Source organism: Vidua macroura, chromosome Z (genome assembly GCF_024509145.1).
Source record: "Vidua macroura isolate BioBank_ID:100142 chromosome Z, ASM2450914v1, whole genome shotgun sequence".
Taxonomy (NCBI): domain Eukaryota; kingdom Metazoa; phylum Chordata; class Aves; order Passeriformes; family Viduidae; genus Vidua; species Vidua macroura.
The window spans coordinates 82359008-82377365 of NC_071611.1; the positions used below are offsets into that span (position 1 = coordinate 82359008).

General features: G+C 42.8%; 1 protein-coding gene and 1 long non-coding RNA gene across 2 annotated transcripts in view; one reads left to right on the forward strand and one right to left on the reverse strand.

The window, feature by feature from the left end:
• The window catches only part of RASGRF2 (Ras protein specific guanine nucleotide releasing factor 2), a 133968-nt gene that overhangs the window by 98307 nt on the left and 17303 nt on the right, over positions 1-18358 (reverse strand). The gene's annotated exons all lie outside the window — the stretch shown is intronic.
• LOC128822013 (uncharacterized) lies at positions 7835-12178 on the forward strand. The gene is made up of 3 exons (XR_008441316.1): positions 7835-8028; positions 9439-9587; positions 12009-12178. It is a non-coding gene; the product is annotated as an uncharacterized LOC128822013 (long non-coding RNA).

Here is an 18358-nt window from a genome sequence, read left to right on the forward strand (position 1 = left end):
GGCATCTCCTGTAAACCCAGAGGAGCTCTCAGAAGGGTCAGCAGGTGTTTGGATTGCAACAAAAACGGTTTTCACAATGATTTTGACAGATATTTAGGGAAATGCTTAACCATCTATGACTTAAAAGAAAAAAAAGGTGAAAAAGAAAGAAAAAGGAAAAAAAAATCTGATCAAAGGCTAGGAAACTGTTGGAATATTGGGCCATCTGTCAGTTCTTAGAATGAAACAAAGTCATCAAAGGACTTCCTTGAGGAATTCTGTTGAGGACTGGGGCAGCCATTACAAAGGATGATAAAGTCTGTAAATTATTTCAGATAGTAATAATGAGAATGTATTATTAAGAACTTCAACAGTAACTGAGTTACTGGACTGCAAGATGGCAGATGGAATTAATTGTCACAAACACAAAGGCACACACGTGAGGAAAGACATTTCAGGCTTCACATGTGGAAAGATGCACTCAGGAGCAAGATCCCAGGGAAAAGTTCCATGAGAACACCATCCCAATGCTCAGCAACGCCAAAAGAAGCAAATCAGACTACAGGGATGGCTGGGAAAGAAACAGAACTAAGTGAACAAGGCAGTTACACTATGAAACACCCTGAACACCATGGGTACTTTTGGACTTTTCACGCGGACATAAACTGGGACAGGTTCAGAAAAAAAAAAAAAACCAGAAGTGGTGAGGAAAGGGTTGAGTATGTCCCAGCTGGGTAAGTAAAAACTTAATCTGGGACTCTTCAGCACAGAGAAAGGACAAGGGATGATGGTTTTGAGATGAAGGAGGCCAATTCAGACTGGATATGAGGAAGGAGAATTTCACCATGAGGGTGGAGAGGCCCTGGCACAGGGTGCCCAGGAGGAGGTGGGTGCCCCACCCCTGGAGACACTCAAGGTGTGGCTGGACAGGGCTCTGACCCACCTGACCAAGGTGAGGAAGTCACAGTTCATTGCAGGGAGAGTTGGACTAGGAAACCCTTAAAAGGTCTCTTCCATCCAGAATGTTCTGCAATTCTATGGAAGGAGCAACTTCGGGGATACAACAGGAGTCTGCAAAACCAGGAGGTGTACAAAGTGGATGAATAGGGTGTCACAGGTCTGCTTCTTTTCCAAGTAAAAATAAAGAAATCTATTAAACAAAGGTCAGAGAAAACAGCTTCAAAACAAACAAAGAAGGAAGTGGTTGTTCACAGAGCTGGTGATAGTCTGGTGATGCTCTGTGACAAAGGAAGTGGTAAATGCAGTGGCAGTGATGTGCAGGGGGAGCAGAGGGGACACTGTGCAGAATTTCGGGGCTAGCAAACACACAGAATTCACATGTTTGTAATGCAAACCGTCCTGAAGCCGAAAATAACTGGAAAGTCATTTCAGAGCAGAGGGAAGGGAAAAGTAAAATAAGGATTAAATAGGCGCCTTCCCCAGCACGTCCTCACAGCCACCGTGTGGGACAGGTAATTAGAGAAGTTGGACCTTTGGCTGAAGCCTTTCTCATAGTCCTAGAGGGGCTAATTAAAACTTCCCTTGGTGGCATGAGAGTCTTCTACAGCCTACAGATTGATCTGCACCTGATTATAAATGAGATGTGCTGGTGCCTTCACAAAGTTCTGGCTCTAACAAGTTTCCTGGGGGTTTTCTTGATGATTTTGGGTTCGATTTTGGTTCTTTTAAAAAAAAAAAAAGGAAGTAATTTGCAAACCTGGTAGAGACACACTGGAGTATTTCAGGTTCTGTGTTTCTTTCTGGTGACACCTGGGGATTAAGGAGGGTTTTTTTTTTTTACCATTTTAGTATTACTTCATCATCCCTGACAGGTAGGCATCTGATACTGAACAGAACTAGGGAGAAAAATATTCCAGAGGTAAATGAGAACAGGGCTTTTATCTGCCAACAGCACATTAGAAGGTACTGATTTGGATCTCCCACACTGAGGATATTCAGAGGTGGGCTGTGGTATCTGCTCCAGGTTTAGCTTCAAACTGAACAAATACAAAATATCTTGTACTGGGTGAGGGACGGCTTGATGTCTCCTTTCTTAGGCCAATATTGAATTAATCAATTGCCAGCCTGCTCCATAAAATCTATTCTGACATCTGACAGTGGACTGCCTTCCTGAGCCATCCTGCAAATATTGTCAGGCCAAGAACAACTGAGGTAATTATATGTAATTATGCAATCAACAGTTTTCCAGTTAGGGAGATTACACATAAATGCACCCTGTGTTATAAACTCTTACTCTGTCAATTAGAAAATACCAACTTGCATGCAAAGGAGAAGTCAAGGAATACACAAAGGTCACTGAGGACCTAAATCCTCCTGCAACTCTGTTGAGTTGCATAGAAATTACACCAAATTACAATGGTTATAGCACTTGTTTTCATGGATGAGAGAACCAGGCTAATATGGGCCCATCTGCTCTATTTTCAATGCAGACCATTTGTACTTCAGCAGCAGTTTATCAACAGGGGAAAATTCTGCCACATAAAAGGAAAAATTTAACAAGTAAAACCTACAGGAATGGGTACAACAAGTAAGTGCAGCTAAATTATTCACTCATAATAAACTGAACACGGGTACCTTCATCTCAAAGTGCATTTGACACAGTCCAGTGGGAATTTCCTGCCAGAAACCACAAGCCACTTGCTTCCCAGGGACCTGAGAGCTGCCTTGCAGTGACAGCACAGTCTCTAGTAAACACTCACAGCCCTGCCAGGGCTGCTGCCTCCCTCCCACGTGCACCAGGGCTCCTGGGACTGCCACTGACACATCTCTGCATCTCATTTCCCCAGGTGACTGATGCTGAGATGTGCCCTGAGGATACTTCTGCAGGCTGCGTTCCTGAAAAGTGGAGAGCGATTCCTACAAAGCATGGCCAAATCCAGTCTGCCCAAGGCCAGAGACAGGCAGAACTGCTCCAAAGACCTGGTGGTGGACACAGCCAGCCCTGTGCTCACCCTCAACCCCATCTCCAGGGTTCTGATCCTCCCAAGCACCGGGACACAGCACTCAGAGCTGCAGCTCACTCTTAAACACAAAAGTATTCCAGCCACCACTTGTTGCCTCTGCTCCCTCCCAGTCTTCGGTTCCTCTGTAAAATATTCCTTATGCTGGCAAGGGAACAACCACTTTCTTGGAAAGTGTTGGTTACAATGGTGATTTGAGAGGTTTTTCAGGGCACACCCACTCATGTGGAGAGTTCAACAAACGGGCAGGTACCCGTGGGGACCGCGGCAGTGAAATGTTTGCAGTGCAAGTGATGGAGAGGGAGCACAGAAATCCCATTTTCCCCACTGATGACCTAACCCAGCAGGTGGGCTGGGGGCACAGCCCCTCACTCCTTGTCCCTGCCCCCCTTTCAGGGTTTCAGCAGCTTCCATTTGGCCCAAACTGCAGGGAATGAACACTCAACTCACTCCAGGTTTTGGTCCCTCCTCGAGCATGGCACAGGTGACGCGAACCAGGACTACAGCCCGACCACATAACTAAGCACAATACAAATAAATTAGTAGAAATCCAACTAAATTAATAGAAATAGAGTTGTATCGCTAAAAAAATGTGGTGTTCAAGCTGGCACAGAAAGGACAGATGGGGAAAACAGACAGAAACAGACCAAAGGGAGTACTGTAATCATTTGCAGTGTTAAGCATTTTTCAGGACTCAAAGCTTTCTGTGTTTTGCTCTTTTTTTTCATGCTGTCTCATTTGTTCAGCAGTTGTCACAACCTTAACCTTTCTCCACGTACTGACAGCCTTGCCCTCCTTGTCCAAACAGCAGCCAGAGTGTTCCAGCTCTTTCCTCTGAAACCTGTCAGTGCTGAGAGCTCCTCCACACCAATTCTGACACAAACATCAGCATCTGGTTTGCCCTGCAGAAGACATCCCTGTATTTTAATTAAAAGATCAGACTTTAAAGGCCAGAACGAACATTTATAACCTTCTGTTTTGATTACTTATGTAATATGAACCAGAAAAATCTCTCCAGAGAGCTCCTGCATCAAACATACAGGATCAAGATGAGAGACACACACCCTCCTTCATCAACCCTAACACAGAAAGTAATGGAAAACCCTCCTGAGCCCAAGTTAAAATTTTCTAGGTAATGATTACCCTCTGTGCTGAAAACATGCTGGTCCATTTTAAAGAATGAGCAGGCAGGTAAATAATAAAATTATATGAACAGCCTGGATTTTGAAGACTGCATCCCTATACTGTGCACTGCAAGAGTGAAGCCTTGCTTCCTCAGCATCACATATGTACCACAAATAAAAAGGAACAAAGATAAATCCACCCCAAAGCATTCACAAAAACAATTTCTACAGAGCAAACAATTTTGATGTAATTATTTACAGGACGCAGATTAATTGACTGTCTTCTAATTATATTCTCAAAATATGCAAACACAGCATTTGACATTTTCAAAGCTCTTTACAGAACTAATCTCTGAGCTCCTCTACAAGGTAAGAATTATGATGCCCATTTTAGACACCAGGATATGTGCAAAGATGCCCAAATATAGATCTGCTGTAAAAGAGTTCAACTCAAGACTGCTATAAACAGATCTTCTCTCCCTGAAGAGAGCCAACACACGATAGGGAGGCAAGAATAAGAAGTCAGCACATCTCAGACCTTGTTACATCCCTGTTATATATAATAATTTCTATCTATAAACATTTTCAAGGAAAAAAACAAACACTTGAAATTTCAAGCAACTGCAGTTTTGTGTGAGATGAGGGACAAGGCTGGTACAGACACACACCAACACCAGAGACCGACAGGGCTCTGATGGAAAATCAAAGACCACTGCAAAGAGCCAAATACAAGGTTTTCATGACACCTGAATGATTTTATTGCACAGGAAAACAGCCTTTTGTTGTCACCATGCCCCGTGGCTGCCACACTCTGTGGTTAAGGAGCCCTGAAGGGTCGGAGCCTCATTATAACCCTGTAAAAAAATTGGCAAGAGAAGTGACAGACTCTGGTTTTGAGCAAGAAAAGGCCTCGACCTCCACCTTCCCTGTACTCACAGCCCACCAGAGGAGCACTGGCTGCTCTGGCACCTGGATCCAACCCAGGAGGGCAGGGAGGGACATTCCAGAGCAGAACACAGAGCTGCTTCAACCACAGCTCCCAGAGAAACGGGTTCTTCATTAAAAGGACATTTCCCAACCTCGCCCCCAGGGACCGTGAGTAGAAAAGTTCCCATTTAGGGAACCTGTAACTGCCTCTCTCAGCACATCTGGACATTCCAGCACATCTGGGGATGGTCTGGACTGCTGCACCAACCCCCTGAGCAGATGGGGTTCACTCAGATGCACAGGGAGATAAAACACTGGCCTCACCTCAGCACATCAAAGATCCAGTGACTGAGTCCTGTCCTGTCTCACCCACCAAGAAATCTGGATGAAATTTCCATGACATTTCTACACACAGTCTTCAATACACTGTCCTTTGAATTCTCCAAATTTGCAATGAAAAAAAATCCAAGCTAACAAAACTAACCAAAAAAAAAAAAAAAAAAAAAAACAAACCACAAACAAAAAAAACCACAAACCACACACACACAAAAAAACCCCAAAAACCCACCAAAAAAAAACAACCAAAAAACCAACAAAAAACAAAACAAACAAACAAATACAAACCAATGCACTTCACCTTGGCCAAGCAACAATTAGGATGATTCCATCATATGACAATCCTTCCCTAACCCCTAGGACTTCTGACTGTCCATTTTCAGTTTCTGGTTTTGCATAAAGATTGTCTGAAATTTCCTTAACTGTTGACATTATTTGGACATGCTGTAATGGTAAATGCTCCAATGCTCCACCTTGCAAATATAGGAAAAAAAATCTCACACTGACAAGGGTCACAGCCACCAACATTTTGTAAGAAGGGTAAGAATTGAGTTCCACTACACCAATTGTGAGCTGAAAATTAAGTTTTCAAAATCTGGCTGGAGATTGCTGAAATATGTTGAGGCTTTATGTCAAATAAAATTATGTTCAGGCTGTAAAACCAATAGCATTACAGATAGAATCCTCATTTTATAATATTGACTGTCAAAGACCCACTTAAGCACACATTCAGTTTCCAACAATTTACCCAACTAGAATAACAGCACGTTTTCTTTTCAGGTTTTTACTAATATGTCCCCAGTTGTATTATCTGTGCTGCACCCAATAGCTTAGTAACATAGATTTTGGAGTTGATTCAGTTTGAAGGTTTTTCAGTGTGCAGTGCACAATATTCCTAATACTCACCCAAATTAGTGTCATGATATATCAAAGGGCATGTTGAAGTTTTGCTCTGTAAGTAATTCAACAATTACTCATATTCTCTGATAACAGTGTAGAAACTTTTCAGAGCTTACAGAGAATGCCTGGATTTCTGTTCCCCCACAAATTGTGGTTTCAGCCACACGTGTCACCCCAGCACCACTAAAAGAGCAGCAAAGTTTGTACAAGAGGTAAATTACTCACGGTAGGAAGTACAATCTCTTCCTCACCCACTGCACTCATTTTGCACTGTTCTCACCCCGTGGCAGAACCTCCCACCCACCCAAACTTCCCTGAGAGAGAGAGGAGAAGGGGCTTAAACCAAACAGACCAGGAGGAGCTACAGGATCACAGAATCATGGAATACTTTAGGTCGGAAAAAATATAAAAAAAAAAATTTTGGGCTCAAAAATCAGAGCCCAACCCTTCCCCAGCACTGCCACGGCCACCACTGACCCCTGTCCCCAAGTGCCACATCCACAGGGCTTTGAAATCCCCCCGGGGATGGGGAGACCACCCCTGTGGATATTCTCAGTTCAGTCAGAGAGAAAAAGAGAAAGATTTCTGCCAGGCTAAGCCTGGGAAAAAGTCCGAGAGGAATGTAAACAATCTGTTATCTTGTTTTCCATTCACATTGTTTATAGATGTGTTCCACCACACTGACCTAAGTCCAGTGCACCAATCAGGTGAAATGGTTTTACTGTGAGACCAATGGAATTAACGTTCACAATGTTCTCTATAAAAGAGAGAAGTGCTTTTGAATAAAGTTCATTCTTTGCCTTCTGAAATAGTGCGAGGAGTTTCGCCCATCCCTGGCTCAACAGCATCACACCCCTGTCCTGGGGTAGCTGGACCAGGGCTGGGCAGCCTTTTCCATGAAGGAATATTCCTTAATATCCACCCTGAGCCTGCCCTGGCCCGGCCTGAGGCCGTTCCTTCTCCTCCTGTCCCTGTTCCCTCTCCCCCGGCTGTCCCCTCCTGTCAGGAGCTGTGCAGAGCCACAAGGTCCCCCCTGAGTCTCCTTTTCTCCAGGCTGAGCCCCTTCCCAGCTCCCTCAGCAACTCTCCAGCCCCTTCCCAGCTCCCTCAGGAGTTCTCCAGCCCCTTCCCAGCTCCATTGCTGAGCTCCTTTCCAACACCCAGTAACTGAGGATACCTTTCCATCAACTCTTTCCCCGGAGTTGTTGCAATTCTGGGTGTTGAGCAAAGAGATGTTTTGGGGTTTTTTTGTTTTGTTTTGGTTTTTTGGTTGTTTTTTTTTTTTTTGCACAGAATTTGTGATAGAAAAGTTGAAGAACCTTGACGCTGTTGAGCCACAGATGAGCGAAATTACTCGCACAATTTCAGAAGGCAAAATGAGCGTTTATTCAAAAGCACTTCTCTCTTTTATAGAGAACATCATAAACATTAATTCCATTGTTTTTACAGTAAAAACATTTCACCTGATTGGTGCACTGGACTTAGGTCAGTGTGGTAGAACATATCTATAAACATTATGAACAGAAAGCAAGATAACAGATTGTTTACATTCCTCTTGGACTTTTCCCCAGGCTTAGCCTGGCAGAAATCTTTCTCTTTTTCTCTCTGACTGAACTGAGAATATCCACAGAACCTCCCTGTTGAAGCATTAGCTTCCCTTCCATCCCACAGGCATATTTTGGCACTGCTGGTCGATCCTGATCTCTGGAAGCACCTTTGTGATGGCACAGCCCTTGTCACTGCCAGCTCTGAGGTGGAGCTGTGCTGTGTCCCTGGGCACAGGTGAGTGCAGCATGGGCTGAGTCCCTCAGCAGTGCCCTTCACGGGCACACTCCATGTCACCTGCATTCCAACACTGCTGTTGGACTGCTGTCATTTACTATTGTAAACGCAGGCGAACCCGGTGGGAAGAAATGCTGGTGTCTGACTCCAGAAGGCTGAATGGTTTATTTATTATAACTGTGCTATAAAACATTAATATACTATTTACAGGAGATACTAAAACTACAAATCTACTTTTCTAACTCCCATATCTAACCAACTCCCAACTCATGACCCTTTCTGAGAGTGCAGCCACAGGTGGGCTGGATTGGATTGGATTGGATTGGATTGGATTGGATTGGATTGGATTGGGTTGGATTGGATTGGATTGGATTGGGTTGGATTGGGTTGGATTGGGTTGGGTTGGATTGGATTGGATTGGATTGGGTTGGGTTGGATTGGGTTGGGTTGGGTTGGATTGGGTTGGGTTGGATTGGATTGGATTGGATTGGATTGGATTGGATTGGATTGGATTGGGTTGGATTGGGTTGGATTGGATTGGATTGGGTTGGATTGGATTGGGTTGGGTTGGATTGGATTGGGTTGGGTTGGATTGGATTGGATTGGATTGGATTGGATTGGGTTGGGTTGGGTTGGATTGGATTGGATTGGATTGGGTTGGATTGGATTGGATTGGATTGGGTTGGATTGGGTTGGATTGGATTGGATTGGATTGGGTTGGGTTGGGTTGGATTGGATTGGGTTGGATTGGGTTGGATTGGATTGGATTGGATTGGATTGGATTGGATTGGATTGGGTTGGGTTGGATTGGATTGGATTGGGTTGGATTGGATTGGATTGGATTGGATTGGATTGGATTGGATTGGATTGGGTTGGATTGGATTGGATTGGATTGGGTTGGATTGGATGGGATTGGGTTGGGTTGGATTGGATTGGATTGGATTGGATTGGGTTGGATTGGATTGGATTGGATTGGATTGGATTGGATTGGATTGGGTTGGGTTGGATTGGGTTGGATTGGATTGGATTGGATTGGGTTGGATTGGGTTGGGTTGGGTTGGATTGGATTGGGTTGGATTGGGTTGGATTGGGTTGGGTTGGATTGGGTTGGATTGGGTTGGGTTGGGTTGGATTGGGTTGGATTGGGTTGGATTGGGTTGGATTGGATTGGGTTGGGTTGGATTGGATTGGGTTGGGTTGGGTTGGATTGGCCACCAGGCTCAAACAATCCTCACCAGAGTCCAACCCAGCAATCACCCCAGGTAAACAATTCTCCAAACACATTCCACATGGGAAAAACAAGGAGCAGGAATAGAAATTTTCTCTTTCTTCTCTCTGTGCTCCTCTATGAAAAATCCCGAGAGAAAGAACAATGTCCCTGTGACAATTCAGTGCCATTTTCTTTCACAGGTTTTCTGGAACACTTTGACAGCCACTTCCAGTGCAGATCCACTCCAGAGCTGCCCAGAGCAAAGCAGAACCCTGTGCCCAAGGTCCCTGTGTGTCCCAGGGACCATGCTCCTGTCCCCTCACAGGCCACTCTGCTGTCACGATTACATGTGTGAGATGTTTTTTTTGTTTGTTTGTTTGTTTGTTTTTGTTTTGGTTATTTTTGGCCTTAGATATTTATTAGTTCTTATTTATATTACAGTCTCACAAAGCGTGAGTTCTACAGTAATTCACTCTAACAAATTAAAAATAGAGTTGTATTTCTTTTTTTACAAGGTTTCTTTAAAAATAAACAGCTTAATTAAGAAATGATACTTAAATTATTTTGATTTTTAACTTAATAACTAACTGTTCATGGCTCGTAATGTAAACTTTTTTATCTAATTACACAATATTACTCAAACACATGCAAAAGAAGGTGAAGAAGGACAAGCCTGTGTTTTAAAACTTCTATTTTGTTTTATATATATTATAAATAATATATATTATAAATATGTAGTATATTATATATGTGTATTATAAATAATATATAAAAATTATATCTATTATTGTTGTATTATTATTATATTCTAAAACTTTAAACTCTAAGTTTGCTACTGTGTGATATCATGTACTTTTATGTAAATGATACACTCATAATCTCAGTTTTATAATTTAATTTTAGAAGACTTTTTTACAGCCTCAGGTCGAATATGGTGGCGTTTTTTGGGGGGGGTCAGGGTCTGTCAGCACAGAAAGTTTAAAATCCACAGTAGTCAGGGTTCTAACATCCTGGGCAGAGCAGAGCCTGACCCTGCTGTGCACACAGAGGGGATTTGGGAATTGGAGAATTCATTTGGGAACGTCACCTCCCTGCAAGGCACAGGTGGCAGTGGCAACCAAGAGCAATCCTAAGCAGGCAGCACCATTCTGGAGAGGACAGAGTTACAGAAGGGTTGAAAAGGGAGGGGGCAGAGAGGCTTCACTTTCTCTCTCCCAGAATGAGTAAATTGCATGCAGGACAATGGGATTTTCTGTTCATTTTCCACAAAGAGAATATTTTATGTTCCTCCTTCTTATGCAACCTCAAATTTTGCTTTCTGTGTCAATACACATCCCCAGCAGCAAGAGCTTTCTCAAGCTAACCTGAATAAACACAGAGATTTTGGGCTCCCAGGGGACATCATCTCTGAGCAGGGAAAGCCTTCCCATTGTTGCTCTTCCACAATAAATCCTGTGAAGCCCTGGCTTGAGAAGTGCAGAACAGCATCCTCATCTCTCCTCTGTGGCAGGAAAAAGGCCAAATTTACTGTTTCTTGCCAGTTTGACAGTTGTGTTTGATAGCTGCAGTTCATTAAGTCTTGAACTTGCCATACAATTGAAGAAACTTTTAAATAAAGCTCTGCTTTCCACTATGTTTCCTTCTCAGTGCTTTTCACAACAAATTGCTGAAAAAATCCGGAACAGCAAATGAAGCAGAGTGGCAAAACCAGCTTCAGCTTGGATACAAACAGAATTATTCTGGGGGATGTTACTGCATTTCATTTTAGTGGTGCCAATACCAAGTTTTAGAAGTCGTGATTTCTTCCCTTCTACTGGAGTTTTGATAAACTCTAGTAAAGATCCACGTATCTTATATCATGTAATAGTTTAGCCTGAATGATCAAAGAAGTATCCACATGGCAAACGTTGAAATTCAATTTGCTTCTCATCTCTTTTTTCCATTTGCACATAAAAGTCTTGGTTTTAGCTGAAATCCCTCCTCTTGTCTAGCAAAGTATATTGCCTGTTTTTTTCTTTTAAATGTAATCCAAACTGATCTTTTTTTTTTTTTCTTAAATACAGAAAAATACCCAATTTTTAAGCCATCAGTTTCCATCAAAATGTCTGAGAAGCAGTTTATCACTCAGAGCTGCATCTAAATACAAACAGTTTCTGTTGTTTTTTGTTCTTAACTCACTGGAATGTATTGTGGGAAGACTATGTCAGAAATTCAATTTCTCCTCTCAAAATCCTCTCATTTTTTAGAGCTTTGTAGCCCACATGAATATTACCCTTTTCAAAGGCAGAGAAACACACAGCAGTGTGTAAGGATGGAAAAGCCATCCAGTTTTGCTGCTGATAACTAGAAAGGGAAACCACAAAAAACCTAATTTTCTGCATTAGCAGGCATACAGGGCATAATGTAAAAAATACAGTAGGAATTCAGCTACAGCTTTCAGGTCAGTGAAATGCCTCGATCACTTTCTTGCTGAAAATGCATTTTTTTTTTCTGCAGCAACAGATAAAATATTCCTTAAGTCATCTTTCCTTAAAAACTATTTCTAACAAGAGGAAAAATACTACTGAAATCTTTTGCTCTGATTTACACCAGAGTTGGGCAAGGGATGGGTAGGGGGTAGCAACAGGTTAAAAACCCCACACCTTTCTATCCCAAAGGAAATTTAAATGCTTCTCTGCATCAGTAGTTGTTTAGAAATACAAAATCAAATCAAAAATAAAAACACTTTGTGCTGATTGAATCAATTGAGTTGACTTTTTTTTTCCTCCAGGTCCTTTGAAACTCTTATTTCCATGCAAAATCATTCTAACAAAAAGGTGAAGAGCAGCAAGCAAGGACACCTCCCATTGGATTCCCCACTTCATGCATTCATTCTTAGAATTCTATTTCTGACACCTCCTCTCTAACTTTTGTAATGTAAAACATTAATAAACTTCTTTGTTCTAGCGCTTACATAAAATGGGATACCACTGCTACTACTGCAAGAGTTGTAGTAATTATGGAGATTGCCATCCTACTGCCTGACATTGGTGTCAGAAAGATAACCAGGTTAATTCAGGCTTCTTAGGAAAAAGAAACCCACAAAGCAATCTCTACCAAGCGCATAAAATTATCTTTTCCAAAGACAAAACAGTGCAGAAGTGCCTTGGATAACTAAAGAGAGAAGATTCAAAGTTCACATTTTGAACACAGCTGGGGAAACGTACTGTCTTGTAACATCCCAGTTTTATTTCCCCATGTTAAAAAAAAAAAAAAAAAAAAAAAAGCATGAAAAGCCTGCTGTACAGACAAAACTAATGCAACCAGATGCAATAAGGGAGACAAAAGAGAAGAGGAAGAATACTGCTCAGTGCCAAGTGACATTCCCATCACTGTCATCACATGCAGACAAATTTCCATCAGGAAGTTTTGGGGGGGGTTCTGTGGGATTCAGCCACAGAGAACCAACCCGGAGCAAAGGTGCTGCCCTGATTTTGGCAATTTGGGAGTGAAACCTTCAGTGATGCATCAGTTCCTGGCCGCTGTGGAGGAGGCAGGGGGGGCACACAGAGAACCACAGGACCAACAGGGCTGGACATGAACCCCAGGATCACCAAGCCCAAACTTCAACCCAAATTCTGGGTCCACACCCAGTGTCCCAAGCCTTGTGTGACTACCACCAAACAGTTCCAGTGCCACTGTGATGTGTGAGGGCTTCTTTCTCATCCTCCTCCGCCTCAGAGGAACTCCAAGTACAATCAAAAAGCACAAAAACCACTTTAAACTCAGTTGACAAGACCCACAGGATCGTTTTTATTCTCCTCCCACACCTCTTCCTTACAACAGAACATTGTTGGCTCTGTGAACACAAGCTACAGTTGTCTCAAGAGCTGCTGAGTAAAACCACATATATAACAGTGTTATAAAATAATTTGTGTACAAGAATACAGCACAGAGGCGTGACAGGTAGCCACCAGCTGTGGTTACAGGTGTTGCTATCCTGGCTCAAATTAGCCACCTCTCAGTGGCCACAGCCACCTGCTGGTCCTTAAATGGTCCAGAGAATGAGGCAAGAGCAGAGCGTTCCCAAAAACGGGCCATAAAATCACAAAACCACAACTTTTAGGGGCTGCTTTCAGTGGCTACTCTGTGACTGAGATGCCAGAGTTATTCTCTTTCTAATAATTTTAGAATGAAGGCATGTGCTATTACAAAGCAAATGCTTTACTTGCACTATCAGTACTGCAAGGAGCTTATTCTTTTCATAAGAGATACGAACCTAATTTTGTTTTGCAGCACAACTAAATAAGTTTGCTTTTCCCTAAAAAAAAAAAAAAAAAAGATGGTTTTCTAGTACAACAGCTTGAATAGTTGCACAAATCTTAACGCTAAGAGACGCGTCACAGCTCCCTACATTTTTACAGGTTTGCCTTTTAGACATTTCAAGTTACCAGGGAAACCCATATCTTGTAAATATTTATATCAGATAAATCTTTAAATTTCCACAAGTGCTGGTCTATGCCATTGCTCCAGCTAAATGACCACCATTTAAAGGTGACAAACTGAACAGCAACGTGCTCACAATTCCTCTGAAGCACACATGCAGTGATAATGTCACTCAGCTAAAGGGGTTATGCAGCAGAGTCCTAATAAAACCAGCTGCAGGCGATTCTGCAGCCTAACAAAGTGACAGATGTCCCACTATAATTTGGGGCCTGTGTACAGGAAAAACACCATGTCCTGCTAAGAAGGTCAGTCACCCAAATACAGCTATTTACACTGCTGTGTGGAGAGTTGGGATGAAGATTTTCAGTGTGCTTCTGTCAACCACTCATCCAACAGCACCAGAATAATTAAGGAGAGTGGGTGTTTAACTCCCAGCAATGTGTCCTCTGATTTAGCTGGCTGATTTAGGACCACCATGCTGAAACCTTATAATCACCAAAATAAATGCAAAGCTCCACCTAAATGCAGAGGACTCTGGGGCCTTCGTGTCTGACTCTGATGTCACTGAGGTTAAAAAGGTGCAATTCCAGTCTGCATCACCCACCATTCCCAGCACCTTTCCCTCCTGCACTATCTCCCAAACAAGTTTCTAGGCACAGCAAATCCACCACAGTTTCCTTACAGGGATTATTGGGTTTTTTTGCCCAGCCCTTGCTGTGCTCCACCCCCACTGCTCACTGGGTTTTCACTGTCCTCTGTGCAGGTGTGGAGGAGCAGCAGGTCACATCACCTGCTCACTTGCAAAACCTCAACAGAGACGATCAGAACCTACCAGCCCTTATTTATTCAGTACAAAGAAGAGAAAACATGTTATTACAAAGTACTGAAGTTTTTATCTATTACTTCTGAAAGAAAAGAAACCACAAGGCATAAACCAGACACAAACACAGATCAACAAGCATGTTATCATCATGATGCAGGTATCTTAGGAATAGAAAATTTGCATTATTCTGTCTGCTATCCTAATTCTTTTCCATCCTTGAATATTAAAGAAAATAAATACTACGTGCTTCATATCAGGCAGACTCATAAAACAAATCAAAGAGTTGGAAAAATAATAATTAGTATCCTTTTTGAAGATTTTTATAGGTGCAAGAAGTAGGAGGAATTTATTTTTAATGTAATGTGGGAGCTTCCCACAATTCAAGAAAACAAAAACCTGTTCCTGGGCCACGGGCACAGTTTGTAATGCTGATGGGGCAAAACCTTCTCTCTCCACCTTCACACCAAAGCCAGGGTGGAAAAGAGCTCGTTTCAGGAGAGCAGAGCATAAAATTCTTACAGCAAGTAATTGAAGCAACAACAAAAACAATCTGGTCCTGAGGTAAACGATCTTGCTACTAATTCTGATACTAAATTATCTTACATTGAGAGCTGAACCACCACAGCTGTGCTTTGCCCAGGTTCCTCACTCTTCACCCCAGAAAGAGCCTTGCTGAGGAGCACAAGTGACCTTCACACAGCTCAGTGTGGGGACAGAGCTGCAGTGACACAAGACAGGGTTTTCCAGTGATTTCTGCAATTCAGATACACTTCTAAAGAGCTGTTCATAGCCATTTTCCTCCTCAGACCTTGCCAAATGCTTTTTTCTTGAATCCCTACCTACCAACCTCAGCAGCTGCCAGCAGTTTGAGGGATCACTCCAAGCTATTGATGGCTTTTGGGGCTACCTAAAAACAGGGGCCAGACAAAGTTAAGAGAATAAAAAACAGATATATTATTGAAGGGCTTTCAGGTACATTTTGGGCAGGCAAAGCCCCCCAGGGGAACTACACCCAAAATAGACCACGGGTCACAGGTTTCCACACTTTTATATGTTTGGTCCATTTGCACACTGGGGGTTGATCTAACAATTACAGCTTCAGCTAATGAAGTCATTTAGCCCAAGTTTCTCTGCCTCAAGTCCCTTTTGTTTGCATTTCTGGGCCCTGAGGCAGTGAGGTGTCCTTGATTGCCAGGCCTGGAGAGGAATTGTTGTGTCTGACCAAAATGGGACAGCAGCAGCTGACACTGAATGTGGAGCTTAGAGTTATACACTAAAGAGCTGCAGGATTACAAACACATGAAAACTATAAAAGCTAAAATTTGAAGGCATCACTATCACAAAGAAACACCTTTTGGTTTTTGATCAGCACCTCAGTGTTGTGCTGCTCAGGGCTGATCATATCCTGTACCTCGGAGCTCAGGGCAAGGACAGGACCCACTGTGCTGATCACACACCTGGGCAGGCCAGACTGCTCTCTTTAATTACCTTATTCCATTATTTCTCCACGCGTACCCCTCTCTTTCCCTGCCTTAGGCTCCACCTGGAGTCATCCCATAGCAAGTCCCAAAAGCTCTTCCCTGTTTCCCACAACCAGTGCCCTATTCCCACAGGCACCATGCTCAGCCTCCAGGTGACCTCAAGCCCTTTTCCTGAATTCTGCTAATTCTAGTACAGGTGGCAATCCAGTCCAAAAAATCACTGGATTTTGTATGACTAACTGCCTGGGAAGTCATTCATTGCCAATTTGTGCTTGCTTACTTTCATTGTAAGTGGCCATTCCAAATATTTCAAGTATTTAAGGCGTATAACAAAATTTGGTGGAAGTCCAATGTGAAAATTTCCTGAACCACAAAAGAAAGCTCTGACTGCTAAATAGGAAGGCTGCTACCATATAGTTTCCCTTGTATTTTTTAAGTAAAAGAAAGACTAAATGTATCATACACATACCCAGAAAAACTGTTTTTCCTTGAAAATTACTGTCCTCTTTTGTTGTGAAATTATTGTGTATGTTTAAGGCATGTTGTGGGACAATAATTGCTTATTAAACCAGCATATTTCCATCACGTACAATGTCTCCAATTCATGTAATTCCCTGGAAAACTCTACCCAGCCACCAGTTGCTGAGCCCAGGAGAGAGTGGAGATCAAACTCTTGGTGTGTGGTGGTGAAGCTGCTTTGACATAATCCACACTCCATCTGCTGCAGGAGCCAGGCTGGAAACGTCCCACATTAATTACATAACAATTATGAATGGCAGGTAATTAGTGACTTAACAGCTTAGGGCTGACACTCCAAGTGCCTGTGCCACCTCTGCAGAGGTTGTCTCGTGCTCTCTGTCCCTAAACGTGCTCTCAGGGGTGCTCTGCGCCCCGCCACACCAACCCACAGCCCTCAGCTGCTTTGCCTGGGGCTCTGCAAGCACAACTGAGAGCACGTTGTGTTCTCAGCTGGTCTGTGCAGACCAGCTTTTCCTGGCCTCAAAAACTGAGGTATTTTTGGCCTCACTCATCTCTCAGGGCAGGCTATCAGGAGGCAAACATCGTCCGCTGACAAAAAGCTGCCACGCACGGCATCGCTACAGGAGCACCGCAGTCCCTTTTTCTTTTGTTCGACCAAAAAGTGCCCTAAATGAAAGGTCTGCAGCCATGCACAAGTGCTCAGAGGCTCTCAAACAAACTCAAACCGCAGTGTGAGGTTCAAACCACCTCAAACCTCCGCGGGCTGGACATCAGCGCTGCCCCAGGGAAACAGCCAGGGCTCACACTGCGCTAAGAGAAGGCAGCAGAGCTGCTCCGTTCAAAGGCAGGGGTGCAGCCCTGGCACACGGCAATTCAGAAAAAAAACAAACTGGGGGCTTTGGAGCTCGTGGTGAAATGCTGAGCCAGGCAGCAGCGCCGTAATTGTCAGTGACCTCCTGTGCTGCAGCCTTCGGAACAGCTCAGACCACACACCAGGCATCAGCTTCAAGATCTGAGTGTGGGTGTCTGACTGGGAGGCCAATTCTAGTGCCAGTTTTTTCAATAGGTTATTTCTATCTCTTTTTTTTTTTTTTTTTTTTTTTTTTTTTTTTTTTTTTTTTTTTTTTTAATAGATTAGATGACAGTATATACTTAAAACAAAGATATTTTTCCTGCTGGTTGTCAACTGGTCCTGGAAAACCAGAAATTCTGGCCAGCTAACTCTACAGGCATTAGCTGTGGCTAACTCTACAGGAGATGTGCAAGCATTATTTTTAAATCACAGCCTGTGGTAGGGACATGGAAATTACATAAAAATTAAAAAAACACAGGGCAACACTAAGTGTGTAATGGGTGCCAAGTACAGTAGGAAAGAATTATTCCTGCCACATTTGGAGGACCTTGATGATAGGAGTTATGTAGGCACGCCTCAAAAAATACATTTAACTAAGTGTTAAATGTATTAAATGTTTAAGTACATTTCAGGACTGAGAGAAGGAGCTTCCAGGTGAAGAGAGACAGTTGAATGGGTTTATTTGGAAACGTAACTTAAAAATTTTCCTAAGCTTTGGGATACACTGCCACGCTTTAAAAGTTAATAAATTTGGTATTTACTAACACAAAATATGTTAAATTTTATGTAATATTTAATAAAACCAAAAATGCCATTTTTAGAACATTTTTAGACCCCAGCATGTTCCAGCTCCAGAAACAACCTACAGTGAGCATCAGCGAACCAAGCCAAACATGAAGACAATGCTTCTTATCCAGAACTCAAGAAAATAATCCAACATAAGTTTTTAAAGCAAATATTTCAACTGCTAATCGTAAGGACATCCTCAGGATGGATGGATGGATGGATGATGGATGGATGGATGGATGGATGGATGATGGATGGATGGATGGATGGAT